Below are 17218 nucleotides of genomic sequence, written 5' to 3'. Positions count from 1 at the left end.
AGAGGTGCTAGGATTATGTTATTAGGGTAGGATTCTTAGCTAAGATTCTAATTTACTTGGTTTCTAGTTTGTCAAAGTTTTATTGACCCTCCACCTCCCTACCATTATCTTTTTTATCATTTTGCAGGATATTCAATTTTTAAGTGTTATCATGAAACAAAGTAGGGCTTTGCCTGTAATTGTCCTTAACTACTCATAAAATTAGTTCCTTAGTGCGACACACTCGATTGTGCTGTACCTGCGATGTTAGCATGATTGTTCTTATCCCTGCCTATCCATGCTGTGTGCACAAAACCCAGTACACAAGACGATCCTATGACTGGGAAACCACTTCAGTGGAACAATGTGCTACATTTATTCACTCCTCTTCCTTGCTCAGGGCCACTTTCCATGATTACACATGAACCGTCAAAGTCAATGACACCCTCCAAACTATTCCTCCCACAGGATTCCTCATCTGTGGAAACTATTCAGACAAAACCAAACAAAATGATGAACCAAAACTTGGAATCATCTTTGATGCTTCTCTTTCTCTTACACCCCACAGTGGATCCTCTAACCAGTCCTGTCTGTTTTACTTTCAGCACTAACATGTTGGTCTGATTATTACAGGAACATCCTAATTGATCTTTCTGAAGCCACCTTAAAAGGATTCTTCCTTAACAGGAATGAGAGGAATTCTACTTCAATGCAATTTACATATGTCACTCCTCCCCTCAGAATTCAACAACACCTTCTCATATCATTCAGAGTAAAAGTCAGAATAACTTACAAAGTCTGATAAGGCCCTCTTTCTGTTTTGTTCCTGCTTTACGGCTTTGTGCTTTTTTCATTCAACTCTACTCTGGAAACTGAAATTGCTCTTGTGTTTTAAGAATAAAAGTTGCTTTGGGGCACCTGGGTGGCTCAGTCAGTTAAGCGTCTGACTGGTTCAGGTCATGATCTCACGGTTCGTGAGTTCGAGCCCTGGGTTGGGCTCTGTGCTGACAGCTCAGAGCCTAGACCCTGCTTTGGCTTCTGTGTCTCCCTCTCTCTCTGTACCCCTCCTCAGCTCATGCTCTGTCTCTCTCTCTCAAAAGTAAATAAACATTAAAAAAAAAAGAATAAAACTTGCTTTGACATTACTTTGTATTTTGATTTTAGCTAGATATACATATATATATATACACACATATATATACACATTTAATATGTATGCCTTATATATGGCATAGATATATATCTTGTTTATAGCTGATTTTGCAAATTATTTTTGTTGATATTCAATCATATTTTGACTGTGATTCCTTTGCACTATGAAGAATTTCTCTGTTTGCTCTTGACTAATTCCAGTGCTTCGTTTTGTTGTTTTTTTTTTTTAAGTTTATTTATTTTGAGGTAGGGGAAGGGCAGAGACAGAGAGAGACAGAGACAGAGACAGGGACAGAGAGAGAGAGAATCCCAAGCAGGCTTCACACTGTCAGTGCAGAGTCCAGTGTGGGCCTCAAACCCACAAACCATGAGATCATGACCTGAGCCGAAATCAAGATTTGGGAGCTTAGTCAACTGAGCCACCCAGATGTCCCTAATTCCAGTCCTTTAAATTTGATCCTCTTGTTCCCAAGCCAGTACTCCTGGGTGCAAAGCAAACTGCTATGGCAGTCTTAATTTTTACTTTGCAGTCAGAGAACCTAAATTTCCATCTCTACTCGGCAGCATACCAGTTGTGGACAAGTTATTTACTTCACTTTATTCTGAAGAGATTTTATGTCACATGTTGATATAAGTCCCACAATGGCCAAGTGGACTAGATTCGATTATTTTGTTTTATATATGTCATTGTTAACATATTAGCTCTTGAGAGTTTGCTTTTTGTTCCTAGTTTGTTCTTTCTGCTTTGTAGCATTTTGCTTTATTTTATATCGATTTTGTAAAAAATTTTCTATTCTAATTTTTTGTAAACAATTTTGGGTAACACTGTGGGCTCTATGTATGCTTTTGGGTACCAACCTGAGCTACTGAGGTTGACTTCCTGAAAATGCCAGCAAATGCCCTCTGCTACTGGACTGGCTGTGGTGAGAAGAATTTTATGGATCATTGTAACTCAAATGTGACAAAAAGAAAAAAAAATAGCTGCAGCTGCTCTAACATGTTTTCACTAGCTGCCTCGAGATGCCATAGCTATTTCAAAGTTGTCATAGTGAGTTACATTTGTTAACATCTCTCCTTCCTCATTGGTGCCTAGGTGATCATTAGTCATTTATTGTTAGAAAGGAAAGAAACATACTGTTCTTCTAACACTAAGTTTGAGAGAAAGGTGGAATCTATTTTCATTAACCCTAGCCTTGGATTTCTCATTTCAAATAACCTGAGCTGAAAAGTATGCTTTTAAAATGTCAAGTTATCCATCAAATCCTAGCAGAAGGTTAAGAGTCTAACCCAAGATCCTAACCCTTTTAATGTTGTGGGATTTCCATTAGCTGTTGTACCAAGAGCTTGACAAGAAAGTGCATTAAACTCAGACTCAACAGAAGTCAAAGTGATAGGACTAGATGCCTGCCTTCCATACATGCACAGATGAATCTTCTCATTGACCAAGATGTGCTTCTTGAGGCTAGTTTCCAAAAGTGAGTGATGATGGTACACTTAATTGTCTTCAGAAATTCACATGATCTTGATGGCACCCAATAGTTCATTTATTCAGAATGGGTGGGACTGGAGTTCACAGAAGAGAAGTCAAAAGAAATTGCCAGATTTAGTGAAAATCAAAACCTCAACCTTGGACTCCTGGATATTTTTTTTTACTTGCTTGAACTAAATATTCACATACATTTTACATTTTGATAGGTATCTTTTGGAATGAAGGACATACAACTCTATAAACTGGTATAGAGTCTAAACAATTTAGAGTGTATGATTTGCACAAATTAAGTAATCTGTGTCTGTGTTAGTTTCTACTTCACTTTTTCATGTGTAAGATGAGAATAATATTCTGTGTCACACTTTTTTCACTGGCTTCATTTCAAGGATCAAAGAAATGTGGATGTGAAAGCACATGTTGACTAAAGTAATATAAGATGTTATGTTGTTAAATGGAATAAATAAATATGCCAATTATACTAACATTGTATTTAGATGCTAGAAGCAAATTTCAAATATCACAGAATTTTATTTCTTTTCCAAATATCACAGAATTTTAAAGGTTTAATGGGTTTGAGATCATTTGGCCATGGATAATTATGTCATTTTTTAGTTGGATAATTGGCAGTGGAGAATTAAATATTTCCAATGCTAATCCAAAAGGTAGTGCTGAAATTCAGTTATTTGAATTCCTAGCCTAATTGCTTTCCAGAGTGCTCCTTTGTTATAAATGATAGTTTGTCAATTTTGATTCTGGGTCACTAATGTGGAACACATTGGTGACACAGAGACAGCATACATGCTTTAATGATTAAAAAATATACTGTTATGAATAGTGATATTACTATTTTACTTTTTGCCTTTACTATTTTTACCATTATCTCTGGTTACATAAAAGTTACCTCAGATCATCAGATATCATGGGGTTATTTTTCTCCTCGTTGTGTTTTTTTTTCTGATTTTTTCTTCTGAAAATTGGTACTAAGTAGTAATATAATATTTATTTTTATGACATGTACAGCATAAAAAATATAAGCTATGTGAATAAGAGTAAAATAAGTCAAAAATTTATAGAGAGCTTTACATTTCAGATTACTTTCATGAGCTTACTACACTTGATTCTTTTAAAACCCTGTGAAGTATAATTTACTGCCCTCCCTTTATCAATCAGAAATTTGAGTCTTAGAGAATGTAAGTGACTTAGCATACATTCCACTTATTAAGTGGTGGTGACTTGAAGCCACATCTTCGGACTCTGAAGCCTGAGTCCTTTCTAGGACTACAGGGTGCTGCTCCATCAAGCATCTGAGCAGGTTACCATTTTCTTCCTCTACTGGTACATTAGCTGGTATAGTTTAGATCTAGGATTTTGAGATTAGGGAGACATGAAAATATACAGTGAACAAGATTATATTGAGATTGAATGAACTCACTTTCAACCCCTTAATCCATTACCTCCACCAGGAGGTACAAGCTCCCCATATGTTCTATACATGCTAGCACAACCCCAGCAGCTCCAGAGAGCACTGGCATGTGGTGACCGTGGCCTTATTCTCATTATCTGTGAGTCGTTAACAATCCATGCTCCATTTTTGGCTGGTTAGAGATGCTTAGGAGATTCATTTCCTTCCACAAACTCCAGCATTTCCTTAAGAAAATTATTTTGGATATTCTAAAATATGGCACAATTTTATGTTTAAAGTAAAAATTTGTTTTTGGAAATCATCACAATTCATTTGAATCGAGGCTGGTGAATGAGGCTGATGACTAAGTAGAGTCACAATTCTTAGGGATGAAAGAGTTTTAATGTCACAAAACCTTAGATAAAGGATACATGTGACATAAATTGCACTTTTCCAAAATTATATTGATTTGTCTTTTTGAATAACCTGATTCAAATGTTTTCTTTTTTTCGTTATGTTCTCTGACACTGAAACTTTGTATCATATGCTTTTATTAACAACTATTCTGACAACAGTGCTTTCTGACAACAACCTGTGCCCTGCAGTTTAATTCAGTTCTGACACTAGGAGCTGGTGTCAAGTTCCACAGGTTTCAAGGGTCAAGTCTTGCACAAGACTGCCCTCACTTCTGATACAGGTCACAAGTATGAGAGCCACCTGCACTGCTGACCAACCCTTTGTAAATATGCGGTTTCCTATGATTCCATCACTTTCAGTAATATGCTGGAATGACACAGAACTTTGAATGACACAGGAAAACAATATTTACAATTCCATTTTTATAATAAAAGTTGTGATTTAGGAACAGCCAAGTGGATCAAACACTTAGAATTCTGAGAGAATTCTAGATGTGGAGCTCCCTATGCCAGGGTCTGTCACCCTCCTTGCACATTCATGCATTCACTATTCAAGAAGCATTTTGAGCTCTGGGTGTCCAGATTTTTGTTGAAGTATTATTATGGGATTGTGTGATTGAACTCTGTCTCCAACCCTTGTCTTCTCCCCAGAGATAGGAATGGAGGAAAGGGTTGAGGCTGAAAGTTCTAGCCTTCTAATCACTTACCCAGCCATATACGCTCTTGAAACCAAGGGACCATCAGAAGTCACCTAGTCAGATGTGGTCAAGGGGCTCATTATGAATGACAAAACATACTCTTATCCTTTAGGAAATTATAGGAGTTTTTTAAGTTTAGTGTTAGGAACCAAGGACAAAATCCAGATATATTCTTTATTATAACAACTAAAAATTTGTACTTTTAAAGTTGATTTGATCAACTGTTTATAAAAGTTTGTTTATAAAGTAACATAAACTACAATTGTAATTTAATTTTGGGTAATAAACACTGTGAGTGTATGTATGTGTGTGTGTGTGTGTGTGTGTGTGTGTGTGTGTGTGTCTGTGTGTGTGTGATCTGTGTTTGTATGTGCTGTGAAAGGATAAAGGACGGAAAAAAAAATAAGGCCAAATCTATTGCATGGGGGAGATAGATAGCTATACAATACAAACCAGCCCTAACTCGAACGTCTGGGACCAGGCATTGGTGAGATATGAGGAACTGGATTTGCTTATGTTCAAATTGATCACTGCTCCTTATTTGTCATATTTTAGATGATAATAGTTTTTTTGGTTACCTATCTAGGAAAGCTCAAATTAATGGATTGTGATGATGCACAGGCAGGTAAAGTTCCATTCACAAAACAACTGAAACAATCTACATGTTCATGTTTTATCCTTTAAGGCAAACTATTATTCTGTGAATCAAGGACATGTTTGGAGGCAACATTGCATGGTAGAAAAGGTTTCAGGATGAATTTGGTAATTTCTGTTCAAATCAAGCTCCATTATTTACTAGCTGTGTTCCCTTGGGAAAATTTTTTTTCTCTACCTCAATTTCTCCATGATGAATAAAGTAGGGATAACAACAATATAATACTTACAGGGAGGTTGTAAGAAATAAATTAATGCATAGGTTTAATGCACATACAGGTGTCTAGCACTAAATTTTACAATAAAATATTAAGGATTCCAAATTTTCATTTTGGCCTAAGAGAACTATTATTGTAGTTGATCTAATAATCATTTTTTACTTAGACTTCCTTATTATGTCACTGAAAAACTAGTAGTATTACATTGTAGTTATGCATAAGTGTGTGTGTGTGTGTGTATACCTATATACATATGTATGTATATATACGTATACACACACATACACATGTATGTATATATGTATATATATACGGTGTGTGTGTGTGTCTATCTTGGATTGGTCTATGACACTCTCTGACCCCTCTGAGCTTAATAGCTATTGGCAAATTAGTTACTATCTTTGAATGTCATTTTCTCAATTGTAAGTAAAATATCATCTACTGATGGAAGTGTTGTAAGGATTAAAATAAATAATGTGGATAAATATTTAGACCTGGTGGTATGAACTCCAAACTTTTAAATATGTTGAACGTGTAGAGAGCAATCTCACTGGAAGATGGGGTATGCAGTTTTTCTTAACACTGTTGCTACACTCTAGGTTGTATATTTATTTGGGGAGTTGAGCTGACAAGGAGCAAATGGAAGAGCAAATGTATCCCAAAATACATCATGGCACTTCCTGACAGGTGAGCCTTAATAAATATTAATTCATTTTCTCTGAGTAGGTATCTGTAATGCAAATTAACAAAAAGTGTTCCTGTATTTATCAGCAATGCCCAATTCTTCAGTCTAGATTGAACCTGGTTTGTCTCAATATTTATAATTAGATTTGTCAATCCAAGGCAGTTGGACATTCTAGAAATGAGAGCTGATTGTGATGAGGATAAAAAGAAGAATGGCAGTAACTTCATCTTAGATAACTTATATTTGGCATAGACTGTATGAGTGTTATATGTACTGTACATAGCTCTAAAAACAGTATTTCAAGTTAATTATTGCTTTCCTCCATTTAAAATGAGGAAGTTTAAATATTTTCTTCAAGGTCACAATGCAAGCAAGCAGCATAGCTGAAATTCAATCCTCAGAGTCCTTTCTTTTTCCAGTTAGTCTCTCTGTACACAGTGAGGATGCTTCCTATCTATTCATAGAGTTTTTATCACTTGAGAGAAAAACAATTGTTCATCAGTGTTTTAATTTCATATTGCCAAGGTAACAACCACTATCAGGATTTATCACAGAAAATCTACAAAACAACTGATATCAATCATGAGTTCTATTTATTGACCAAGGCCTGTTAAAACATCTGCTGGCAAGACATTAAGGAGGGTTTGAGATTAAAATTTGAAAATGCTACTGAATTATGCATTTTCTCTTTTGTTTCTTTAAAGATATTTTGAAGCCTTCATTATTTGGGTAGGAAAATCCTGAGTGGTCTCTGAAATGGTATTAAGATAGGCACAAGGGAGATAAAAATAAAAGGACTTATTTTCCAAATATGATAAGCCATAACAATTCAAAGTACAGTTTTAAGTCATTTTTTTCTTGACACTTTTGCTTTCTGAAACACAAAGGAGTTTGAAAATAAAACACATCTTGAAAAATCAAAGTATTTTGCTAGTTTCTTTATTTGAAGCTCAAAGCTTCTTATTTTAAGTTGAGGTACTTGTGAAGAATCAAAACCAGACAGTGCACTAGGGTAGATGCTTCTAAATTTTCATCAACCCTGTGGGTAATCCAAGCAGAATACAAAAGGGAGAATTAATTTAGAAAATTAGGATAAAAGGCATAGCCTTGCATTTACCCTCTTAACAAGTTGTTCAAGTTTATGAAGAACTGTTGTACCTGTGTTGGGTGTTCCTTCCAGCTCCATCCCTACTCCTCTAGAAGAGGTGAAGAGGTTCCCTAAAGCTGGGGGTGTGGGAGTGAGAGACCTCAGGACACATTCATTTCCCATGGAAACAACACTGAAGTTAGTGATCAAGGGTTGGTGGAAGCATTGTGACCAGTGCATGAAACATAAATCAAGTTAGGCTTATTTTGGCTGAGGCTACCATATAACCCTTTCTGCGATATTTTTTTTTAAGTTTATTTATTTTGAGAGGGAGAGCAGGAGCAAGGTTGGGCGGAGAGAGAGAGAGGAGAGGAAGAACCTCAAGCAAGTTCTGCACTGTCAGTGCAGAGCCCGAGGCAGGGTTCCATCACATGAACTGTGAGATCATGCCTGAGCCAAAATCAAGATTTGGATGTTTAATGGATTGGGCCACCCAGGCTCCCCTAAGATTTTTTTTTAAAGCAATCCATTTTTGATCTAGGATACAACTACCACCCAAAAGTAGAAGTTCTACCCATGAGAAAAGAATGAAAGCAGAGCATATTTTTTCTTGCTCTCCTCAGATTCCTTCTCCTTCTTCATAATGACTAACACAGATGGAAAGCTTTCTACCTTCAGGTACTATTCTAAGTGCTTTATATGCAGCAATTCCCTTATCATAACATTCCTTTATGCTAGAGATTATTTTATCCTCCTTTTACAGATGAGGAAACTGACGAACAAAATGAAGAAGCAACATGTACAAGTATCTACAGCTAGTGAAATCAATCCAGGCAGTTAATCTCTTAATCACTGCACTATTCTTGCCTGCTTGGAGTAAGTTAGATCTTGGCTGTAGAGTCAGTCCGAATTGTGTTCAGATATTAACTCTGCCAAATCCCAGGGTTTTTAAAACAATTATAGTAAAGATAATTACCATTCTAAGCCTCAGTTTCCTCATCCATAAAATAGAGTAATAATTTATCTGCTAAAGATGTCATGAATATTAAATGAAATAATTAGCATAAAGTCTGGTAGTCACACTTCGTATCCCAAGGTAAAACTTTCTTAAACTGTGTCTTTGTTTCCGAAAGAATTAGTGAAATTTAATGTTCCCTGACAGTTTAGCCTAAGCAGTGGTAGCATCTTGTTGATTGATTGATTCAATCAAGGAGACTCTTCAATAAATTTGTTGTAGAAATAAGTGGATGCCACTCAAATGAGAACAAACCAAAGCTCTTTTATGCAGAGTTTGCTTAAACAAGGGAATTAGCCGCCATGACTTGGCCGAGACTTAAAGGCAGACAGGGGAGCTGGGGAACCTTTATAGTGGAGAACAAAAAGAGTAGGCTTCAGGTGTGCCCCGATTAGAGATTGTTTGTATGGTGAAGCTAGCGAGCTAAAGGCTGGCTGACTGATGCAGGACCTCCTATCTAATTGTTTAGTGGAATACATTGGGCATCAGCCTAAGTAGGAAATACGGGCAGAAATGAGTAAACTGGCAGTTATTGACCAAGTTTTGTCCATTTTGAGCGGATTCTTGCAGATTGTGTGATTTGGCTTCCTGGGCTGGTTGTTACAGGTTACAAATTCTATGTTTTTGGTTGTTTTATGTTTGTTTATTTGTTTGTTTGTTTGAGACAGAGTGAGGAGAAGGGGCAGAGAGAGGGAGAGAGAGAATCCCAAGCAGGCTCTGCACTGTCAGTGCAGACCTTACATGGGGCTTGATCTCACAAATGTGAGATCATGACCTGAAGCTAAATCAAGAGTCAAGACATTTAACCAACTGAGCCACCCAGGCGCCCCACAAGTCTGTGTTTATATATGGTCTGGCCTTGTCCATTTGTATAATCAGTCTCTTAGCATGTAATTAATTTAGCTAATAAACAACAATGCTATGAACCATTGTAGTGAGGAGGGGAGATGGACGGAGTATTGGTGTTCTTGATTCCACTTCAGCAGCACATATCTTCCTCTTCCTTTCAAACTTTTTTCTCCCACCTCATCCTATCCTTCTCCCTCCTTCTTTTTTTTCTTTCTTTCTTCTTTTTTTTTTTAGAAGGAAGAAGATAATTTGTCACAGTTCAGTTCTTCTCCCCAACTCTGTCTCCATGCACACCTGAGGCTCTGAAGGTAATAAGGCTTGAAAGTTTTCCCCTTCTGGCAGACTTCCCAGAAAGTGTTTGGAAATCCTTGTGAAGGAGCTCTGAGTACCCTCCTGTCTTACACAATGAACAGAACTAGTATTCTTGACCTTGTGTCACACTGTATTATACTGTGATGTTTGTGGCACTCTAACTTCAACTTCAATTGAGTTAACAAAACCAGCCAGGTCTGTGATATTATGTTACCATTAGCATCTGATAAATGGATGAGATGAAGGACAATTCGGGCTGGGAGTACTGAATAGTCAGAGATGAAGTGCACACGTGTTCAGCCTACCTACTCTACACTCACATTCAACCCAGCAGTGACTCTGGAAAACTAATGTGTCATTTGCTTTCCACATCATATTCTCAGTCATCTCCAATCCGTTGCTTATCCTAAGAGGATGAGTGGCATCTGAGAGGACTGTTCTCTGTGATTTTAGACTGATGTGCAATGCATGTAAATTTTCCTAAGTGTCCATTTGGGATGTTTCCAAAGGGTAAGAAAATTAAAAATGCAGTGTTTCTTGAAAGTGTTTTCTATTTAAAGTCAACTTTGCTTTTCTTAAAATGAATCTCCAAACTCTGTCCTGGAAAGACAATTCTGTTCATGGATTTTTTTTTTGCTTTATTTGCACTTATTTTATGGTCAGAATGTTAGTGTCTAATGTATCACAGAAAGACCATTGTGAATTGTGTCTGCATTTGCCACCTGAATGAAAATTATTTGTTGCAAAAGTGCAGAATAGGTCTAACCTTAATAACACTTCTTTGTTTCATTCTGCATGATGAAATCTGGTTTTGTTTCTATTTTTAATTTGTTTGGATTTAACATTTGAATTTGTAAAAAGGACTTTTATTTATGATACAATATTCTCTGAGGACTCATGTATCCCAAGGGAATGTGGTTTCTGCTGAATCAGCATACTACTTATTTCCTTAAAGGTACTGATGAAAGAATTTCTAGATGTCTTCAACAGAGTTTAAATTTTAGTAAGTGAAGAATAGGAAGTTCGTTTTTTTTTTTTCCCCTCTATTCTGGTAATAGAATTGCCTACCTCTATAGCTCACACCCTCTGTCTTTTCAATGTCTTCTTAGTATACCATTAAACCATTTTTTTTTAATTTGGATCATTAATAATAATTATTTCCAGGAGTGCTTGGGTGGCCCAGTTAGTTACGTGTCTGACTCTTGATTTCAACACATGTCACGATCTCATGTTAGTGAGATCAAGCCCCACGTTTCATTCTCCGTGCTAAGTGTGGAGCCCGCTTAAGATTCTCCTTCTCCCTCTGTCCCTCCACCACCCTCAAAAAAATACAAATAAATTAAAAAATTAAAAAATATATATTTCCAGTTTTGATTGATGTATTCTGGTCCAGGAATCATGTCAAGCACTTTAGATTTTCTATTTCATTGGATCTTTAGACTGATACCATTAAGCAGGCACTGTTTTTACCCTCCATTTTGTTTTGTTTAATATTAATTTTCTGGGACCTAGAGAAATTAGGTAAATGTCCCCGTGGCACATATGAAAAATGGGTCTGTGACTAGGAAAACAGGGAGATCCACTGATTGGGTATTTATTAATCAGAATTTACAAGGACTCCAATACTGAATACTTAAAATTAAGTCTTGACAAGTTGTTCTTAACTTTGTGTGTATATGCCTAAATATGTGTATTTATTTTTAAGGAAATGGAGTATATATACTCTATTTATATATACTCCATTTATATAATGGAAAAACTGTAGGTTATATACATGCTTAAGTTTGAAACCTGACTATTTCACTTAATAGCTAGGTGATTTGGGGGAAATTATTAAATTGTCTGAGCCTGTTACCTTTCTGCAAAATAAATATAATAAATACTAACTAACTTAAATTAGTTTTTAATATGTAATGAAATGAAAAAAAAAAACATTTATAAAATGTCCATCTCAGTGCATAGAGCAGGCTCTCAAAACTGGTAGTCTTACTAAATTTAAAGAGAACTTTTTATTCCTAGCATTGAAGGTGAGTTTTAAGGATGTAAGGAATGAATATTTTGTAGCTATCGTCCAAACTAACATAAACAAGAGAGTAGACAGTGGTGTTGAGAGACTGAATTACTGGAAGCAAGGGCATGGAGGAGACAAAGAGGTAGCAGTGAGCATTGGTCAACTGAGAAGGCAGTGGACAAGGGCAAGGGCACTCACTTGAAATCTACATTTCTATTATGTTTCCCTCAAAATGGGAAGATTATAGAAGGCACCCACTTCATTATTTGTCTTTTTCAAGTATCTGTTGGTATACCTTTCAAGGGAAAAGGATAGCAGACAATAAAGGATGTTTTGTAGCAAGCAATGAAGGCAAATAAAGCTTAATCTTCCCAAGGAAATAATGAAAGCCTCCAACAGGTGAAGAAGCTGGAGTATTTATATACCAGCTTCTCTGAGACAATGGCTAAAGACTTCTTCTGAGGACGCTTACACCAGGGCACATTCTAGTTACGGATCCTTTCACAGCTGACACTGGCTAGAGACTATGGAGTCCAGTGGTCACAGTGGTACCCCTGCAAGATGGAGCTGAGGTCAGAGGAGAAGTAAAATGCAACTTGAGTTACACCAGAAATATTTTAGGAAAGGTTTTGCCAGAAGCTGGTATATTACATTATCATACTGTTTAAAGAGCTCTAAAATTGAGGTTATCTGATAGTAATTAGTAAAAACACATAGTATTTTAGCCCTTTGACATTTGGAAAGCACATTCATACATATTTCCTTCAAATGGTTCAAGTTTCCCTTGCAAGGGAGAGAGGAGGTCCATGCAGGTACTTTTGCCATATCCTTGAGCCCAGCTACTTTGAATTATGTTTGAGTGTAGAGGGGGAAAGTATAATTTATATCCCTGAAAAGGTCAGCTATGTCTACTATGTATTATCAAAATGCTTTTTTACCACATGTGCAATCTGCTTTACTCTCAAGGTTGGTAAATTCCAGCACCAGCAATAACCATTACTAGCAGATCTGTCACCCCTTATCTAATACGATGAAGCTAAGAAAATTTAAGTTCTTTTCTCAGCAATGGCCAATCTTTAAATTTTCAGAACTAGAACACTAACCTAAGTACAGACATCTAAATTCCAATACCACATTCTCCTCATAGATGATAGATTTTAAAACACACAGTTCAAATCATAAAATCTTTATTCTATTTAGAGTCACTGTAAATTAAGCATGTCAGGAACTAATTTACATGGCTTACTTGCCTTAACTTGCGACTTACTTGCATTAATTTGAAATTTGCCAGAGTTTATGTTATAGATTGGTTTTCACTACCACATAACAAGAATTTGAAAATCTGCATTCCTAAATTGCTACTTTGTCAAATAACTGCACCATACCATGTAACTCAAATCACTGTCAGTGCTACATGTAAGAGAAATATTTTATCTTAGGAGGTAGACATGTGTTAGAGTGGTGCCCTTTATTTTTATAGCTATGATATAGCCAATATATAACGTAATTTTAATACATAAAAGCATATGCTATTAATGTTCAATGTCTTATTTAACATGTAATGAGTCCCTACAGTTATACAGATCACTTTCTACTTGATAAATATTCTCAGATCTCTGTCAACAGGAATATTTTAACATGAGATTCTCTCTTCTCTAAAGCTAATGAAGGAATATGAAACTTTGATTTATTTTTTAATATATATAGAAAACATATGAATTTACACATCTTAAGAGAAGACATTTTTTATGAAATGCCTGAGAACCATAGACCATAATAGCTAAAACCTGAAAGAACGTTATTTTCTTTCAGATTTGACTTTGCAATATGATAATGCAGAGTAAACACAATGGTAGAAAAACTTACCTAATAGGTTGGTTAGAGAAAAAAAAAAACAAAAACAAAAACAAAAACCTAACACGTGGCTGACCACATCACAGAAGATCAGTATGTTGCTTTTTTTTTTTTTTTTTAATTTTCATTGCCAATTCAATATCCCATCTGGAACTGCTGCCTCAGCTTACAAGGATACTTCCCTTCTTTCTCATACCTCACTGATTTCTATGAATGGATGTTCCATTTTTTTAAATCATTTTTTATCTTACTTGAAGGTTTTTTCCACCCTCGTAGAAATAGACTGGATATAATGGCCACATTTTATTGTTAAGGTAGATTGAAAATAAATAATGGAGAAGATATGATATAAATGTGGCTATTAGTGTATTATTTTAAAGGTATTTTTCATGAGTATCAAATTCCCTGATAATCATTGGCCACAGAAGGGCAAATAAAAGAGCTAACTCCTTCTTACTTTCTTTTTGACCCTATGAAGGAGAGAAACTAGGGTTTTGTTCATTATTAAATAGTCTGATCTTCTCAGTGGACAAGTACTTAAAAGTGAATTGTAAGGGAAATGAGAACTGGACTCGATATTTCAAAATCTTCAGCAGTTTATATTGACTTTTCTTTTTATATTTCTACAATAGGAAAAATAGGTATTTAATGATCACTTTTCATGATGCTGAAGGAGCACACACATGCCAGAGTTCAGCTTTGTACCCCTAAGATATCAATACTAGCATTTAACCTGTATTCAATTGCAGGGATATTGCTGAGTCACAAGTTGTTGGGTTCTGAGTAATTGGCAACCCATTTGTCATTAGGTTACTGATACCCACTTAATATGTGCATTTTAGAACTTGGGGATTGTATTTGTGAACTATTAGAAGTGAAAAGCAATCAAATTTGAGGAAAAAAAAAGAACAAAACAACTAAGCAATATTATTCATAGGAGATTTAACTAAATGCCATGCATTTTTCAGGATTTCATTTTACATATAGATTGAACCATATGAAATTCTATTTATGTAAATCTAAAAGAGTAAAACCTTAGAAATTTTATGTAGTTCAGTGTGACAAAGAAAATGAGAGGTCTTTTCATGGAGTTATGCCATGGCGGCAGCCATTTTTCAGGATCTAATGGATTTAGGTCACTGTATTAATTCTAACATCCATATGCCTCATCTGTCCAGCAATATTTATAGGATTTACTGTTTGGCAGACAATGAACTGTGGAGTTAGGTTACACTATTGTATGGAACAAGCAATATCTTTATCGTCATCAAACTTACAATGTAGTAACAACACAGTAAATACATAAGTAAAAATTATGTGTGCTATTTTCAACAGTATTAAGTGCTGAGGACAAAAATATATAGCAGGGAAGGAAAATATTTTGTGGGAGAGTCAGGGTTGCAATTTTAAAGTAGTTTTTCTGGAAAGTTTTCAAGAAGAAATAAAGTCTGGAAGGAAGGAAAAGATAAGTCATGTGATTGTAAAAAAAAAAAAAAAAAAAAATCCTGGCAGAGAGAAAAGCAAGCCTAAACAGCCTGAAGCAGGAGAATGCCTGGTGTGAGGAGATAGTCAATATGGATAAAAGAGGTGAACTGCGGAGAAAAATAATGAATAATAAGATGAACAAAATAATGGTGGCACCAGATTCGGTGGAACCTTTTGAATCAGAGGAAGGACTTTAGCTTTTACTCCAAGTGAGGTGGGAAGACAGGCAGTTCTGAACAAAGAAGTGACATTATCTTCTTTATTTTCCAACAGACTCATTCTGTGTAGTGGGTTGGGAATAAATGTAGGAGCAGGGATAGATGCTGGAAAACAAATTAGAGGGCTGATATAATTATCCCCATGAGTCATGGTTTATTTGGGATAGAGTGAAGCACCATGTTGGGGATGGAAAGTGGTTGGATCCTTGATATGTTTTAAAAATAGAACTGAGAGTATTTCCTGAAATCTAGGGTATTAGTGTGAGGGAAAGAGAGGTATTGGGAGTGACTCCAGCATTTTTGGCTTTAATGGATTTCAGTTCTGGATATACTGCAGTTGAGAAGCCAAGTGGGTATTGAGTGTCAAGTAGCACATTGATTAAGATTCAGTTAGAGAACCCAAACCAGTAAGAATGGTATGGAAGAAGGGGTTTATTATAGAGATTAGACTTCCAAAATTATTGGAACTGATGAAGAATTTTTTTAGGAAAGCTGTACTGTTTGTATCTGGTGGTGGTCCTGAAATCACTCTTCCAAAACAAGGTGGGCAGTTGGGGAGAAAACAGTGAAACAGATTTAGCAGTACAGAGCAAACCCTAAAACAGTATGAACAATCTAGAATGACAAAATGGAACCTGCGAGAACAAACTGGAACATAGGTCTCTCTCTCACTCCCTCTTATCCTGATGAGGATTGGCTTGGAGAAGAAACTGGAGGGACTTCTGGGTGGCTCATTCAGTTAAGCGTGCAACTCTGGCTCAGGTCATGATCTCATGGTTCGTGATTTTGAGCCTGCGTCGGGCTCTGTGCTGACAGCTCAGAGCCTGGACCCTGCTTCGGATTCTGTGTCTCCCTCTCTCTGCCTCTCCCCTTCTTGTTCTCAATCTCTCTCTCTCTCTCTCTCTCTCTCTCTCTCTCTCTCTCTCTCTCTCTTTCAAAGATAAATAAACATGAAAAAGAAGAAGAGGAAGAAGAGGAAGGAAAATGAGAGAAGAAGAAAAGAAGAAGAGGAGGAGGAGGAGGAGGAGGGGGAGGAGGAAGGAGAAAAGAAAGAGAAGGAGAAGAAGAAACTGGATCACTGTGCTACAGAGAACATGGTGTGTTTGGTCCCAAACCAGACAAGTTGAAAAGAGAAAATGTAATAGCAGCCAGAAAAGATGGATATTATGACCTTCCTCATTAACAAAGGGAGCCAGATCAGTGAAAACGTGTGAGCAACACCCGGCCTGCTGAATGGCCATTGCTTTACCTCCAAATCTCATTTCCACCTCTGTGGTCAATCCTAACTTGGAAATATTAACCCAGATAAGCCAGGTTGACAGAATACAAAACTACCACCACATCAAGGCAGTTACAGAGTGTGTGTAGAATGCAGGAAGGAGAAAGGGGCTTAAAGTATACACCTGGATTTATTCCTTTAGCGGTAATACCCAAAGTGATCGGATAACATCACCTGAAACATGTTGCTGGAAAGTAGAAAAGTGTCTAAGAATGAAGCCCCAGAGCACTCTAATTTTTTGATATTAAGGATATGAGGAAGAACTTGCCAAGGACTCGAGTAGTAACAGAGTATAGGATGAAAATCTTATAAGGATTGGATCCAAAAAGTCAAGTGAAAACAGGGTGATTCAAGAAGGGAAAATGATTGTTTCTCCTCCCCTGCCCCCACCATTATTGAAATCCCCCATTGGGAA

The sequence above is a fragment of the Prionailurus bengalensis genome, chromosome D1, assembly GCF_016509475.1.
Source record: "Prionailurus bengalensis isolate Pbe53 chromosome D1, Fcat_Pben_1.1_paternal_pri, whole genome shotgun sequence".
NCBI lineage: Eukaryota > Metazoa > Chordata > Mammalia > Carnivora > Felidae > Prionailurus > Prionailurus bengalensis.
Note: the sequence above shows the minus strand (reverse complement) of the source record.